Source organism: Taeniopygia guttata, chromosome 4 (genome assembly GCF_048771995.1).
Source record: "Taeniopygia guttata chromosome 4, bTaeGut7.mat, whole genome shotgun sequence".
In the NCBI taxonomy this organism is placed as follows: domain Eukaryota; kingdom Metazoa; phylum Chordata; class Aves; order Passeriformes; family Estrildidae; genus Taeniopygia; species Taeniopygia guttata.
Genome location: NC_133028.1, coordinates 59,355,462 through 59,371,519, shown reverse-complemented (window position 1 = coordinate 59,371,519; position 16,058 = coordinate 59,355,462). Strand labels below are relative to the sequence as shown.

The 16,058-nt window shown below is 36.5% G+C and overlaps 1 pseudogene; it reads left to right on the top strand.

Moving 5' to 3' along the window:
* Positions 1–381: 381 nt before the first annotated feature.
* The window catches only part of LOC116808254 (uncharacterized), a 70,743-nt pseudogene continuing 55,066 nt past the window's right edge, over positions 382–16,058 (top strand).

Sequence of the window (16,058 nt, the reverse complement as noted above, 5' to 3'; positions counted from 1 at the left end):
TACAATCCTCCATTTCCATAAAATCAATTAAACTTTTGGGGAAGATAAGAAAGCCACATTTCACATTTCTTTTTTCTAATAGTAGGATATAAGCTGAAAAGTGTTATTTAAATTTTAAAGCAGCAGTTTAGTCTAAGCTTGCAGAAGATTAGTGCATTATAATGCCCCTGCTGGGCTGTGAGAAATGAAATTAGAAACTAGCAAATGGTGTCATGTATTCTGGTTATGGGGGTGTCTCCTTGTTGGTCTGTTCCTAATAAAGCAGATCCAAAACAGAGTGAGGTGACCTAAGACAGAGCTGACCCAAGACAGAGCTGCTCTGGTCCCTTGTCCCTCACACTGCCCAGAGCTCTGTGCTTTGTGTCAGTGTCCACCTGTGCAATGCAGGCCTGGGGCCTTAAACTGCCTCAAAACTCTGAGGCTGGTGATGATGATGATGATGATGATGATGATGATGATGATTATGACAATGAGGCAGGAACCTGGGCAGCTGGGCTGTGCAGTGTCAAAGTACAGTCTGAGTTGAGGAAGGTCAGCATCAAGTGCAAATTTGATCAAGCAACCTGTTTGCACAGGCTGTTTTGACTCTCCATTCTGTAAATTAAAATACATAATTTTTCAGTTCTTTGACTGGCAGGGTCTTAAAAAATATTTGGGTTTGTCTTGCTCTGTTTTCTGCTGGAGTCAATGGGACTCACCTTCCTGACAATGATGGGAGGGGAAGGAGTTATTTACTCAACTGCAACATTTCCTTATGGAGCTTGTACTTAAAAAATTGTTCAAATGCATAAATAGCTGTAAGAAGAGATAAATCATTCTTTATTGCATTGCACATTAATTTTGTCATGCAGGCACCATCTTGGTGAAGATTTTTTATTTGTAACCAACAAAACTAAGCTCTGTGAGCAAATTATGCAGAAATGTGTGATGTAGCAGGCATGTCACAAAGGGAAGTGGCATGTATTCACAGATATTTTTTCTGCAGGTAGATGAATAGAAATTAAATACATGTTGTTTTCCATAGAAACCTAAAAAGAGTGGTTCAATCAGATTAAATTACTTATAGATGTTATGGGCCACAAAATTACCTACAGAATACCCCAAGCTGCAGGCAAGCCTCCCTTCACTAATTCACATTGCTCTATATTTTTAGAAATCTAAGTTATTTGGCTCTGGAAACAGAAGTATTTAATTAATTTCTGTAACTACATCTTGAGTCACTTCTAATCAGCTTTCAGTCTCAACATTTTCCTCAAATTCCTCTTAGCCAGCCAAATCTTGGAATTGCTTGGGATGTCTTCCACTCTTTCCATCTCCTTTATTCCACTGCCAGTTTCAATCCTATTCCTTGCAGAGTTGGGTGAAATTTCTTCTGGTTTTCTGTCCACTCCTCTGCCTAATTTTACTGCATCTCTTTCAGTACATTTCTTTTCACACTGAGAGTGCTGCCTTTCTATGTTGCCCCTGTACATGAGTCCATGACCATTTTATATTGGTGACTTATATATGACCCATCTCCTGCAACTACCAGTCTTGGTTCTCATCACCCATTTTGACAGGATTCCTCTCTCCAGCTTTTCTGACCTCAGACTACTTCTCTCCAGATCACCTATACAGACTATTGTATCTCCTCAGCCCTCTTATTGTCTCTTTCGTTGTTGCCAAATTAAAGTGTTTCTACTCATTACCTCAAGTTTCTTCCAAAATTCTACTTTTGTCCTATGTACTTTTACCTCAGCTAAATCAGTGGTGATTTCTAAGCCCGTCTAATGAAAAAAAAATGTGATGAGTGCTACTTTTGTGCCTCTCTGATACCTGACAAGATCATATCCTTCCTGAGACAAGCTATGTAGGAAGCTCATCCCTCTTACACATGCCTCCTAGAGCTGGTGTCTAATAAAATGTCTCACATAAATAATTAATGTATTTAATTATTATTATTTAATTATTATTAATTAATAATTTCCTTGTTCACGGAAAAGGCAGTTGAAAATGGCTACATTTTCTTCCTCTTCCCTTCTATTTCATGTTTCCTGTCTTTGATTGTAGGTGCTTTGAATTTGGTATTGAACCTCTACAGAAGTTTGTAGAGTGAATAGCCTAATATGGAGATAATATTTTTAGGAAAGATTCTCTTGACTTATGAAGAATAAACTCCATCACAGTATTTCAGCATTTAAAGTACTATTACTGGCTGTGTTTAACACATACAGCCAAATAATTTCTATCTGCCTTCTTCAGAGTGCAGTGTTATGACAATTTGTATTAAAATTCTTGAAAACTCGCATGATTCTCCTTATTTACATAATTCTATTGATTTGGCTTCAGTAAACCAACAAAGTTCTTGTTTAAATATCATGCAGCACCTGTAATTTACTAAGCAGAAGACAACTTTGTTAAAGATTTTCAGCTGAGCCCCAAATAAGGGATAAAGAAAGGAATGTGGCCCTTTCAAAGGGATGAAGTCAACAGAAGAATGAAAATCTCTCTTGTTGCACCTTGAACAGTGTTGGTGGTAAAGGAAGTCACAAGCTTCAAGGAGCCTGTAACAAATTCCAGTTAAGGAAAAACCTCTTGAGGGAGGTCTCAGATGAGCTTAGTTGTAAAAGACCTTTAGGATATTCTCTCCTACTTAAGAGAAATTGAGGCCTTGTACATGCACCCCTCTTTTGTTGGTATAACAGCCCTGCAGCAAAACCAGGCTCAGTGTTCAATGGATGAAGGACTCTCTAAAATACTGTGCAAATACTACAGTAATTCACCTCTGCTGAGCTACCTATAAATAATGTCTGTAAAATGATTGTCAATTCAACTTTTCTTCATCAAAGCTCTAGTAATTTTCCCTTTATGGAAAATTACAAAATGCAGGAATACAGTGATCCTGGTTAGAACAGGGACATACTCCATATGCTCTCTAGATAAGACAGGGATCTCTGTACTTCATATCTGTGAGCCACTGATAGTGTTGCGGGTGTGACAGAATGCTAAATAGCAGTAACAGATTTTAAATGTAATTACAAGTATTTGATGACATTCATCCATGGCATAATGGGGTAGCCATATGATTAGATTGGCCTTAGAAAATTGAATTACTTTAATAAATGGAAATGACTGTTATTTAAATGGAAAACTATTTGCATAAAACAGGCCAATGTCAAGTGACCGGCTGCTAAACAGGTATGAAGTCTAATCTCAGAGTTCTGGGATCGATGGGTTCTTGACAAAAACCTTCATATTTGGGCGTTAAACCTATAAATACATATTTGGTAGACAGAAGGAGCGTCAAGATCTAAAAACTGCAGCCCAAGGTATTAATTTTTATTTTTCTTTTTTTTTCTTTCTTATAAGAACAAGCTAATGTTTGTAATTCATTACAAAGTCAAAAAATTCTCATAAATGGAAATAAAAATAAATAAAAAGGAAATAAATGGAAATAAAAAGGTCAGGTGATGATAGTCCTTTTCATAATGGACTTGGGACATTTCTGAGATAGCTGTTTGATTCACTGTTATTTTAGTCAATATCAAGGGCTTGGAGATAATTCAGTGCAACAGAAATAAGTATCAATTACAAGCCCTTTAATAACAAAGACTATCATTTATCAACAGAAATGCAAAAGGCCCATTTCTTCCCAGCAACTCTCTGTACCTTACTGTGGCTGGGAATCACCTCAAACTGTTGTGAGGTCTCCCTCTGTTTTGGAAAACACCACCAAACCTTGTGACACCCAAATATCTTGGAAAGAAAAGTTTTCCAGCAAGAGTTTTGGTTAGAAAAATTGTTGTACAAGTTACCTTAAAGACCCCTTTCTGGAACATTCAGCCCTACATTTAATGAGAAACCTGTCAAGATTTGCAAGGCTTGCATGTATCTATCTCCACAGACAGCTGTGGGCCAAGAGGTGAAAGACTTTTTCTTTCACATGTAAGTTTTTAAACATGAGGAAATTCAGGGCTTTACTCTATGCCCACTGCTGCCTTTCTTGTCATGAGGCCACATTCTCATGTTGCTTGACATTGGTACTTTTCCATGCCCATTAATAGATTTATGCAGCTCATGAGCTACATCATAATCTTCATGGTCTATAAGCTATAGTGTAGATTTGTTTATGAATAATAAGCAGTAACAAAATAGCATTCTTTTTCCCTTATTCTTTGGAGGATTGCACCTCATTTCAAACACTCTGAATCAAACCAACTTATAAGTTTCATATGTCTCCATATTTCTAGATATAAAACTAAATATATTTAATTCAATTTAGATATCAAACTACCTAGAGCCAAACCTCAGCAAATAATAGTGGGTAGAAGAGACTAATACTGTGATGCATAGTTAAATATATATAAGTGATCCCTTTGTAGAAAGTGATGTGGAACTTGCACTGGCTCTTTTCATTAGCTGAGTTTGGGCCCAACAAGGAGGTGTTGACCTCCCAACTTATTGCATAGTTTGAATAGTTCTCTCTAGGAATAAGACGAGACAATTTCTGGAGAGAAAGTGTCTAAGGCAAACTTGTTTCTACAAAGACAATTCCTAAACAACAGAGAACAGGGAAGAAAAGAATTGCTTAATGGCAACAGCAAAGGGGGGGAAAAAAATCTGAAATTTCTATTTTCATGGACTTTTACTTTCTTTCAGTTTTGATGCCCTATTCCTTGAGTTAGAAACCTAGTGGTAGCTTAAATTACCTCTTTTTCTGGACATCCTTATCCTTGCACTGGTAAAAATGTAAAATGCACAATGTTAGCTCTACTCCGCCTCAGTTAAAATTACAGTTCTTTAGTTGATAATGGGCTAGGATTCTCTTAGAGATTCAGCTTTCTCCCCTAGAGACAAGTTTCTAAAACCTTGAATTATACTTACCAAGGTGAACAGAGTTATTAGGTTGCATTTCTTTTAATATTTTCTTAATTTGAGGGTCCTTTGTTCTGTAATAGAAGGGTGAGGTAACTACAGAAAGGTTAGCCTGAGCATGACTATACCAGCACTCTGTGGTAAATTTTCATGCTCATCATGAAATCCCTGTTCCTATATGGTGGAGTAGGCTTGAGCTGCTACTAAAGTGAACTCAGAAAAGGTTAAGGGACTTCTAAAAAAATAAGACCTCCTGAGCATGTTCACTCACCTAGCTGAATATTTCAGTAGACTCAATGCAATTATTCATCAGTGATGGACTGGCACAGAATATGTGAATATTTTCCTGGCTATGTTTATAAAACTGTCCCAAATTCCTTTAAATAAAATTTTCCCTAAAATAATCAGTTTCATAACTTCTCATAACCTTCAGCACTAACCTTTTTAGATACTTGCAAAATTGGATCTTCTAAGCTTTCCATGAAATCATCAGAAATGTGTAATGCATTAGGATTGTATTTGTTTTACTGCATAAATACAAGCAAGCAGATCTATTCATTTCCATAGTGCTCTCCTCCCCATTAAGATTTTCTAAACACACTTGTTTTTTTCCTAAATGTAAGTGGCAAAGAAAAGTGTCCCAGGCATATAATTTTAGTAGTGTCTTCTTCCCTTATGACTCATTACTGCTGAAATCAACACAACTTGAGAAGTGCTCAGGAACTTCAGTAGCTCTTTAATGTTTTCAAATAGTAACATCTGTGCATGTTTATGACTCCATGCTCTGCCTTAGCATTGGCCTTGGCCAATGTTTCTGGCTGTTAAGTGGTTGTATTTTCAAAGAGCAGGGTCCCTGCACTTTGCAAGAAGCAAGAGAATGCTATTGAATATTTAATTGAGCAGAACAGCAGCAATGCTGCAGAAACAGACCTGCTTTTATCAGAGTTGTACATGTTTGTTTAGAATTTGTACACATTCAGAGGTGACTAATACACTGCTTAATTTTTGTTTTCCCCACTAGTCATGACCAAATCTTTCCTTTTACTCTCTACCTTCACTTAAAGACAATGATGCTTCTGGAGGTGAACACCTCTGCATATTCTCACAAAGAATATTATTATTAATATTTGAACTTGCCATCTAATATGATAGCTGGCTGAGGGCAGAAGAGTCACAGAGGGAGAGAAGCAATAGAGGTGAAGAAAAGGTTGGATTGAAGACATGTAGCGAGAATGGAAGAGAACAGATCTCATCTCAGGGACCAGTAGTGACCTGAAACACCCCTTCTTTAGGAAATGGCTGGAAAGGAATCTGCAACCACTCTTTCTTGTCCTTACATAGACAGTATCAGCTGGAAAAGCCATGGAATTGATGCTAATATTAAGTCTAATAACAGATGTGTATCTATTATTTAGAATTGTAGTTTACTCCGGTTTGTCATGGGGAAGTTCTTCATGTCCTGTAAAGCTTTTCCATGTACTTGATGATAAGTACAGAAATCTTGAAAAGTTTATGCCAACAACAGAAGTTTTATGCTTGATTTCCACATTTGAAATTCAAAGTCTTCAAGGAAAAGTCTCTGTTGATTGAGGAGCTAATGACATGTTACAAATTGCAAGAACTAAGAGACTGAAAGTTGTACAACTTGTAGGAGAATGGGTTTAGGTAACTATTTAAAAGAGATTTAAAACCTGAGGAAGCATCAGAAATAGAGACTAAAAATATGCAGCCTGCCTAACTTCCCCTGTGGAATGTGAGGATTTACTGATGACGCTGAAACTAAATAAACATTTACCTTTGTTAAACAAATTTGAACACATTTTGAATATAAAAGAGCCATATATGTTTTACTTTCAAATTACAGGTCACACCTGTATTCCATACACTATTTTACTATAATGAAATTTCTTCCCAGTATTTTTCCTTTCTGGCAATGTGCTGAACTGGCATGATGGGGCTTTTAGGAATGAGTATCTTCAATTTTACTTTACCCATACTGTAGCTGTAGTATGATTATGTTGGATATTAAAATAAATAGAAATCTTTCGAATTCATCAACACATGACAAGATATAAAACATTGTTAAAGTTAGAATATGTTCATTTGGGAAATAAATAGAAAGTAAGCATAGAGACAATAATTTTATTGTTTTAGGAAAACTTCTAAAGGGAGCAATGGGAAAGAGATGATATGTGCATGTACATATTTGAAGGCTACTAAATGTTTTTGCTATCTTTGGTACTTCTGAAACAATTGCAGAATGTGTACGTTCCTAATAAGATCTTTTCTAAAGCAATTTTGGTGCTTAAAATGGGTCTAGCTTTCTCAGTGGTGGTAAATATAAGCCAGACCTATGTGGAGTGTGTGGTCCACTTGCATAATGGTTTGGAGTCCAAAATTAAATGCTGAGTGACACTGGAGATGTGTGTTTGCAGTATGTGCATATATGTTTTGTTTTCCTGAGAAGTTTCTCATACTTTTGTAGAAGAACATGATGTTTTAGTGTCTCTTGAATTGGCTGTGCCTTTATGTATAAGAATAAAAGTATTTTAATTATTCGTTGTATCACTGGCTTTTTCATAGAGAGAGCAAGTGGTTGTCTGGGATTGACTCTTGAGTAGAGCTTTGGAGATCTTCCTATCTTTCAGGTAAGACCTCGCATGACTGGCTGGACAATTAATTGTTCTTCCTTTCAAAACCAAATAAGAAGATGATTGCCTTTCGCAGGCAATATGTTGTATTTACTGCACATTTCTTACTATAAACTTTTTGAGATACATAATATTCTGCAAAATCTAGAAATAGGTGTTCTGGATTGGTTATTTACATTTGTTTTTATTGAGTTCACTATTGTTTCTTTCTAATATATAGATTAAAGAAGGTTTCACTGAAAAATAGAGGATGACCTATCTTGGCAATGACATATTTGAGACACATTCTTACAGATTAACTGAACCATCCTCTTCATATTATAAATTCATTATTCTAAACTCCTGGTGTTTATTTTCTTACTGATTTTCATGGTCAAACTCATATCTTATTCTCAGATAAGGACCTGCACTAAAACATGACTGAAGTGCTGTAAAACACTACTGAAAACTAAAAACACACCCCAGAAAGAATACCCTTTCAAAACTATCAGTTATGCAATAACCCACCATATGTACAAAAAAGAGCAGATCTTCAGTTGCCCTGAACTAAGCATGGTGGTGATAATTTACAGCAGCTGAAAAGCTGACCCTTTTATGGTTTTGATAATTTGAAAGGTTTATCGAAAGTCCTTTTAAACCATTTAAAAGATCTTTTAATAATATTTCAAAATTGTTGACAAAACCTTCCTTTTATCATCGAATCCTAGCACTTGAAGGAACATTCTTAGTGGAACATTTTCAATTTCAATTTGATATTAAAATATTGGTAGGAGAATATAGAGGTCTAAGTGTGTGGTTTTAGAGACGTATTTTATCTGTTTAGCAGGGTAATTATATTTGCCTTGCATGAGCACAGTGAAATGGCTACTCAGAGAAAGCATTTGAGCTGTAACACGGGGTTTTGGCTGCCTATTTCCAGATATTCTTAAAAAGAGAGAAAATTTTTGTTTATGCAAGACCTTGCATTTTCCCCTGCTTCCATCCATCCAAATGGCAGTAACATTCCTCTTTTGCCTTCTCTTATATCAGGCTCTAAATGCTCCTCAAGAATTTCAGGAAAGCTCATTTAGTCTTCCAAAATGCTTGTGAATTCATGCAATGTTCCACTGGTGACACTCCCAATGAAAAATAAACTATAAGCCGTACTTGTGAATTCATCCTGTGTTGCTTTCGGTGTAACCTATTTCAGCCGGCAAGTCTCACATAACCTTTCCCTCTTACTTGGGATTCACAAAGAACCTGAGATCAGCCTCCTGACCGCTTCCAGAGTGCATTGTAAAAAATATGTGGGATTTAAACTCAGGCTTTAAATAATAATCTGGTGGGTTTTTTTTTTTTTGGAAGTGTAACATGTCTCAGTAATAAGCAGAATTTTGGACCATGCTTCTAGAGGACAACTCTCCTCAGTGGGTGTCACAAGGTATTGAGGTAAGCAAGAATTTAAATACATTTATCACTGATGAATTCCTATAAGCCTCTGATAATTTCCTATACATATTGTATCCTAGATCTTAATGAACATGACCTTGGCCATTATATCAGTAAAATAGGGGGAAATAAACATTTATTACAAGATGTCATACTTAAAAACCAAGCTCAAGTACATACATGAGTTGTGATAGTGATTTCCTTTCTGTGAATTTCCTGACATCTTTTGATAATATCTGAATCCTTGGGACCATGCTTGCCCAATAGGTGTGGGAAAAAAAGTGTTCCAGTTTCAAAAGCTCTTTGTGTTACTGTTGACTACGATACTTCTCTGTAGTCTTTTTCCCAAGCCTAAACTGCAACTAAGCTGTGCTTATCCCATGGAGACTCCTGTGGCTCTTAGCTACTTCACAACAGGTCTAGAAGCTGATTGTGGGAAAAAACTTGTTCCCTGGGATGAGAATGTGTTATGTGTCCAGCTTTATGCAAAATTAACAATTGTCAAGGAGATAGGTCAAAATATGCTAGATAAACTTATTTCTATTAAATGTATTTATATATTTAATAGAGCCCAAAACACAGTCTCCACGACTGAATTAAAATTCAACTACTGACGAACAGTGAATAGCTTTCAGGAATTGATTCTTCAAACCAAAAATGCTTTATTATTTCTGAAAATTACCCAACTCCAGGAATACAAAACACATTGTTTTAATGGTAAGATAATTGAAACATCTGGAACTGACAGAATTAGTCTGCAGAGCAGCAATTGAACAGATGAGGGGACATATTGGCATGGCTGTGAAGAAGCAAAAGCCAGGCCAGCCTGCTCCTACCCATCCAAGAGAGAATGAAGCTTCACAAGTGTTTTTCTTGGTCTCATTGACACTCATGATTCACACAACAGCTACAGCATCTCTAGAGGCAAGGCCATTTACCCAGTGTTCTTTATCAGAATTGACAAATCTGTGTTTTGCAGCGCTACCACAGAAAATACTTGTTTACTTTCATTCCTGGACCTCCATGCCAACAATGCCAACACGAACAGCAGCTGATTGCAGTCACAATGACAGAAGCCAGTCTGCGAACAACCAGAAGGAAGCTATCAATGTATTTTCTGTTCTGACAAAGCAATTTTTAGATTGTAACAACTTTAAGCACATTCATAAGGACAGGTAATTTAGAAATTATAGTCTTAAGCATTAAAAAGTCACAAACTCAAGAGCTAGTATAGATTTAAATGGCTACTTTTGACTTTTAAGTGTTTAAAAACATAATTTGAATTAATATTTTACACAGTAGGAGACTTTAACTTGCAATGTAAGTTTGTAGAGGTAGATAAGAATAAAATGTTGCTTTGTCTTTATTTTTATAAAGCACATCTTGGGACTTTGTGCATCTTCTAGACCATATGGTATTCCTGGGTTTCAGACCACGCACAAAGGTAAAGAGAAATAAATTCTATTCTGGTACAGAGAATAGACAGAATATGATTAACATAGAGTGAGTATTAGAAAAGTTATCTTGAGTTTGTCATGGGAGAGACATTTTTTATAAAATTCCTTGTGTTGAGTGTGTTCTTCCTAATGTTCTGCAAAACTTCAAATGTTTCCAATACTGATGCTAGATGAATTTATATGTATATATATTTTTAAATTTCAGAATATTTTTTTTGTAAATCCATGTATTTCAGGAACAACACTCCATATTTATCTCCTAATGCCCTCCTACTTAGCAGGCTTTGCTAGCTTACTTGAAATCTTTATGTTGTGCCTTTCAAACTCAAAGAGCAAGGTATCTGTTCTTCTGTTACCTGTTACACCTGTTTCTTCATATGCATGAGCATATGCAAAGGTCTGACTGACAGCACCAGTTCTAGCATGAACCAAATCCCTTCCAAAACTGATTTGGATAATTTGGGGACAGCAGTCAGATTCCCTGGCCACAGTCTGTCCCTCAAGATTTAGGTACTGGGTTGAAAGCTTAACTGCTGGTTTTCCCATCAGCCATGTTTCCTCTCAGGGATTTGGGTGTGGTTCTGGTCTGTGATCCTGAGACCCAACACCCACTTCTATCTGCTCCAGCCCTTGACCCTGTCTCTTGGATACAGATCCCTCTGTCCTGCCTGCTGTCCCAGCTTGTTCCTGCAGCTGAACAGTCAGACTAATACTGCTCCAGCCTTCTTTGTTTGACAGCTCCTTTTTGCAGGATGGATCTTGTAATACTCAGCTGAGTCTCCCCTTGCATTTACTGCTTGAATCTTAAATTTAACTTCTATTAGCTTTTCACTGGCCCAAGGTGCTAGTATAAGGGACAGCTGAGAACCTGAACTCCTCTCCTCCCATGGAAATTGAAAAAAAATATTGTGACTGAAAAGAGATCTGCAATAAAAGCTGATGCAAAAATTCAAGATGTAATGCTTTTGAGGTCTAAGGAACTTACTCAGCTTCATCTGTTTCAGTCAAAGGGCATTGAGAAACAGATAAAAAAGATCTGACCTTTGTGAGAATAAGACACTTATCTGACCCAAGCTTTCTTTGATAAATAGCAACAATAATAAAATTGTGTTTGTCATAAATGTTTCTTGGGGCTTTCACAGATTTAGTTGGGCTTAACTGAATCATGATAGCCAGTAAACATTTTCTTAATCTACTGAACTTAGAAGTCCCTAGATAGGCTGTCTGCTCTGATCTTCTCTTTTCTCTGCACTCCATAATCTTGGTGTAAAGAAATGCAAGGCTGTAAATAGCCAGTGGATTCTGAAGTGATCAGGTAACGAGAGTGAGTTAACATCCGTTCTGTCTTGCAATGCCTTCTGTTTAGGTCTTTTATTCATTTCAAAACCTAAATTTTTGTGCAAGCAGAGAAAAAAGGACCTGTCTTAAGCTACTATCAATAGGATACTTCTGTCTCAATGAACAGGAATGTTTAGTCTATATCCACATTGTGTTTTTGCAAATATTGTTTAAAATTACAAAGTAAGGCTCTGAAAACCTGTGCTTGATTGTTCTTCAGGATTAAATTGCAGCACGACATCTTGCCTTCAGTTGCTTCAGCGGCAGCCTACAGTTGTCCACCCCCAGCTCAGATCAGCTCGCTCGCAGTTATGGTCTGTGCTTTGGTCCCTTATTCTTTACAGGAGGAAGCAATCTGTTGCAGTCTATTCACACAGGATTATTCTTGCTATCTGGTCCAGATCTGCTGGGCAACAAGGCTGCATATCCTGCTCCCACCACTTGTGCTGTGCACATCAGTGTGTGTGATGAGGAGGAGAAACCCCCGTGGAGACACCGAGACCTGCGGTGCCATTTAGCAGAACAGCAAAAATGTGACATGGTCTTGCAAAAATAAAGTTGCTACTGTCTTTTTTAAAGGACATAGTTGCTTTTCATTTGTGATACTCTCCTGCTTGGGTCAAAATGGCTGACTCTTATTGGTACTGCCGATACATTTGTACTATAGGAAGAAGAAGTTGAAGCTGGGCTGTGGAGATGATGTTTTTTGCATATGTTTGTAAAAAGACCTTTGTTGACAGTGCTGATTTCAAATAAGTAATTTTCAAGTCTATTTAATACCTTAAAATCTTCTAAGTTCATGCAAGTGTAAAAATAATTTTTTTAATACACTAAAAGAACACAAAATGCCAAGTTATCTCTCTTTTTGAGGAAAAAGGGATTCTTTCCCTAGGATATGTGGATTTTATCATTAAGAGCTAGAAACTGATAAACAGGGGTGAAAATGGCTGGGACTGTGCAAGAAACATATGTTTTCTAATAATATATTCAATAATTAGTGCAAATATTTCTCAAAACATATTCAAGCAACTGTCAAACTAGCTGAATACCTAAGTCTTCAGTTAAAAAACCCCCAGACCATTAAATAATTCTTTGATTAAAAATGTTAGGATTAATTTTTAAATGTTTCTAGCAAATGGCATTAGTTTAGCTGAATTGTAAAGTAAAACAATTGGAGCTTTTCTTGTATCTCTGAGAAGAAAAACTGACCAATTTTGTAAATGGTTGCACAGATTTGGTTTTATTCCTTTGAGTCTAAACTGCATATTAAATTATGAATATTGTAATTCCTCTTGTAGTAGAGACTTAATATACTGTTAAAAAGCAAAATAATTCACTCAATTAAAAACATGAAGCAATAGCTCCAAGGCTGTGGACAAATAAAATACCAATTCTTTTTATGTTAATAGCAATATTTATATGTTCATCACTAGACATAAGTAAAAATAAATATGGATTCCTAAGATCTACGAAGCCATTTTGCTTACAAATAGAGCAAAGTTGGTACAGACACATTGTTGAGAATGGATATGATTTCTTTATTTGTTAATTACAAATAAATAGAAACATGCCCTTTTTTGAAACTTTCATAATGAGAAGGCCCATTCTCACTAATGTTCTGAGTTTAACAGCTACACTTCTTATGGGGCCCTGTTGAGGCTGAGGAGAGGCTGAGGGAAGCAGAGTAAAATGCTTCTTTTCTTGCATTCTACCCATTTTTTGAATGCAGTTCATATGAGCAAGAGGATACAGAGGGACTAGACTGGTTTAAGGCAGAGTAAACTGTGGAAAAGCCCTGATTCTTTACTTCTTGCAGTCAACTGTGGCCTGCAAGGGCCTAAAAGTCCTGCAGGTTGATCTGGAGATAATTTTCATTCCTTCTCCTCTCAGCAAAATCTTTTGAATAAAACTTTGAGGCTTTTTCTTTCTCTTTATTTTCTGCTGTGAGTTATTTCTCATAAAAGGTGATAGATCACAGAATGTTTCTCTTTCAGTGAGTGAGACAGTTCAAGGTGTGACTTAGTTCAAGGGTCTAAATTATTTCCATCAGCCAAAAACAATCCAAGCCAAAGGAGCTGGTGACAAATATGTGAGAAATCAAACATATTTGATGATAAGGACATAATGCCAGAAACCTTTCATTGACTTGGTTCATCCTAATTCATGAACAGAGATGAGTCACAACCAGGCACTGGTTTGAACTTAGTTCAGCTTTTTTGTTTTGTTGCCCACCTCTATTTCTGTCATATGAAATAATGATTTTCTAGCAGAATAATGAATTCAGTTTTTGTCTAGTAGTCTGTTTTTGAGTTTTTGATGTTTTAAATTTCCTCAGGTGGATTTTTTTTCCCTAAGGATACATTTGCTCACATATGTCAAATTCAATAGCTGCAGTTTCTTGAAGCAGCTGAAAGCAGAGTACTGTACAGGAAAATCAGTGATCAATTTTGATGGGAAGGGCTGGTAACAACACTCATGTTGCCCATTCATGTAAAAGCATGGTTGAGAAGTATCTCCGTGTTCAGTGAAGTGCTGTAAATTAAGCAGTTGATTTATACTTCTAAAAAATAATGCTATGCTGGAAACACTTGCAAGACTACTCATCTGTTATTGGCCTGACTCAATAAGAGAGTATTGCTCTCTCCAGAATGGCTCATTCTGTCCAACAAGGCCTGATTCAGTTTGTCCAAGTCAGTGCTAGTATATATATTTTCATAGTTAGGCTATGACTGATCTGGTGCTGGAAAGAAAAGAGACTCCCAGAAGCCATCTATCAACATATGCCAAACCTATATTTTCTACAGATTCGACCCACATGAAATAATACATTAGTATTAGCCCTTCTGAATGCCTTGTACAATGAAAATCAGTTTTCCTTCCCTGACTTAACAGATGATGTTAATAGGAAATCTGTTTTCTGAATTAAAGACTTGGTGCAATAGAAGCCAGAAGCTGAAAGGCCAAGTGTTGGATGGTACTGCTTTATCTAGGACAGCTGAATGGTTTTGAAAATCTGATCTGCAGAGCTGAAGGACTGCCAAAAGCTGGAGGTCTTGTGTTGCTCAGACTCATTACAAATGTAGGGATTGCAGGATCACACTCTCTCTTGAGCTCACTCGGTATAAGAACATCTGCACCCTTTCTTCCTCTCTAAAGGGACATTGGCAAGCTGCTGAGCTCCAGCAGAAGCATAAGTCTTGCTCTAATTCCCTTTTCCATCACCATTTTAGTTGACCTGTAGTCAGTCACATCTGGGTAGAATGGAGAAAATCAAAGCTGGGTTTTAATCTGGCTCCTCAAAATAAATGAGTTTTTAAGAAACAGTCAAATTAGTCCTGTCTGCTTCAGGTACATTTACCTATTTTCTTCCTTATTGAGTAGGAGAAATGACATTTTTTTCCATCAAAAAGAAGAAAAATAGTGTCAGATGAATAGATGCTACCCTTTTTAGATTCCAGCATAACTGGTTTTCAATTATGTTCTCCTAAAATAGTTGGGCTATTGGTAATTAACATTATGACAACTGTAATTTCAAACCATTTAACACTATTTGTGGGGGCTATGTTTTATGATGGCTCACTTCCATTCTACAACAGGAAACTCTGGAACTGTTTATTTTTCTTTCTCTAGTCATTACAGTTCATGCTTATGCATCTATCAGAAAAAACCCCAAAGCCCATACTTATTTAGTAACATGCAGATAGAGAACTGATGGGGCTTTTTTTTTAATGGGAAAACATGTAAACTCTTTCATTTCATAAAGGACAGTGTTAGCTGGAAATAAGATTTACAGAAAGAAAAAGAGAAAAAAGAGCTGTACCACTGTAAGTAAATGGTGTATTTTCAAATAAAGTTCAAATCATAACATAAAAAAGGTGAGAAGATTTTGCTTTCTAAGACAGGAAAACAATCTGACCTTTAGAAAAGATTGTATTGCTCCGGCCCTTTGATGCTTTATTGATAAAATCAAAAGCTGTTTAGAGCCAATTAGAGTTGTCTTGATTTTGAAGCAATTGAAAAGAGAACAGTTTGCAGCAGTGATAAAACAGGCTTTGACTCTACCAGCCAAGGCTTTAGTTGTTTGAACTCCAGTCTTTATTCCTTTCCTCTGTTTCTTCTGACCCAGTATCGCTTCTTCTTTATCTTGTGTTTTTGTGCTACAGCTGAACAGAAAACTGCTGAATGGAACAGGGTTTGTTTGGGACCACAGCTTTGTATTTCTGAAGGGATTTGTAAGCAATCTTTATGAGGCCTGCTATATTTTTAGAAGTCCTCTCACTTGCCTATTAAACACAGGGCTGAACAATAGTAATTACTGCACAAATACCAA